The sequence below is a fragment of the Octopus bimaculoides genome, chromosome 20 (genome assembly GCF_001194135.2).
Source record: "Octopus bimaculoides isolate UCB-OBI-ISO-001 chromosome 20, ASM119413v2, whole genome shotgun sequence".
In the NCBI taxonomy this organism is placed as follows: domain Eukaryota; kingdom Metazoa; phylum Mollusca; class Cephalopoda; order Octopoda; family Octopodidae; genus Octopus; species Octopus bimaculoides.
In genome coordinates this window covers 10243017-10244003 of record NC_069000.1, presented here as the reverse complement: position 1 = coordinate 10244003, position 987 = coordinate 10243017, and the positions used below count along the sequence as shown (strand labels likewise).

Genomic DNA, 987 nt, shown 5'->3' with positions numbered 1-987 from the left:
ATATATATATATATATATAAAGATAAAAGTTTAAAAGAAAGAGAATTCACAGTAGAAAGCTCCATAGTAATGAATCTAAAACAATCAAATGTTCAATAGGTTTCATAGCCAAATTACATGATGAAAATTCAATTCTCTTTTAAACTTGTATCTTGTTTTTTTTTGTTTTATATTTACCATAGAAAAATCAAAAGTTGTTGAAACTGGTATGGTATTTTCATCAGCCCAACAAAATATAAGCTCATGGTTATGGATTAAATATGTATGTATTATGTATTTGATAAATAAATTTCTTTTATCATATATCTGTTATAATGAACAACTCTAATCTATCTGCAGTAACAGTTGTCACAGGTTCTCATTTTTACCATTTTCCTCTCTTCTTTATCGCTGTCTGCTTCATTCTGCTATTAAGCAAGCTCAACCAATGCATGACCAAATCAACAGTGTTCACACTTAGCAGCAGCAACACAGCCACTTTTTCTTTTATGTTTTTTCTGTACTTTAAAGCTGTATGTTGTGTTGCTTAATTATAAGAAATCCTTGTTAATGGTTTTTACCAACTCTAAAAAGAACATAATGAATTTGATACTGACTAACATGTGGGGAGAAGAAAAAATACTTGTGTGAAGAAATGTTTGTTTTAGTTGTTGATGTTAATTGGAGCTTTAAGGAATTAGGGAGAAGCTTAAACTTAGTGATTACAAAAATTGTGTGGGAGTTGTAATATAAAGGGTTGCATCCACCAACTTGGGTGTTTAGGGTTGGTCATATCTAACTTGTGTCAAAAATAAGTAGGAAACTAATAAAGTTTTCCTTCAGAAGCTTTCAGCACTTCTAACGTAACTTTTCCTATCTATTTCTTCTCTTCCTTTTGTTTGTTTTCTTTATTTTTTTTTTTTTTTGTTACCTCTTTACACACACACACAAACATAGAGAGGGGAAACAAAAACTTTTTTCTTTTTCTCGCACAAATAGAAACACATG

At 29.8% G+C, this 987-nt stretch overlaps 1 protein-coding gene and 1 long non-coding RNA gene across 9 annotated transcripts in view; one reads left to right on the top strand and one right to left on the bottom strand.

The window, feature by feature from the left end:
- The window catches only part of LOC106875384 (uncharacterized), a 427703-nt gene that overhangs the window by 182973 nt on the left and 243743 nt on the right, over positions 1 to 987 (top strand). Inside the window, exon 4 of one of the 7 annotated variants that reach the window (XM_052974936.1) lies at positions 183 to 262. The exons of the other annotated variants lie outside the window; for them this stretch is intronic. The gene's annotated coding sequence lies outside the window, so the exon portion shown is untranslated. The remainder of the gene's footprint in view (positions 1 to 182; positions 263 to 987) is intronic. 7 annotated transcript variants of the gene reach the window in all.
- Positions 1 to 987, bottom strand: part of LOC128250230 (uncharacterized) — a 189860-nt gene that overhangs the window by 64006 nt on the left and 124867 nt on the right. The window lies entirely within an intron of this gene.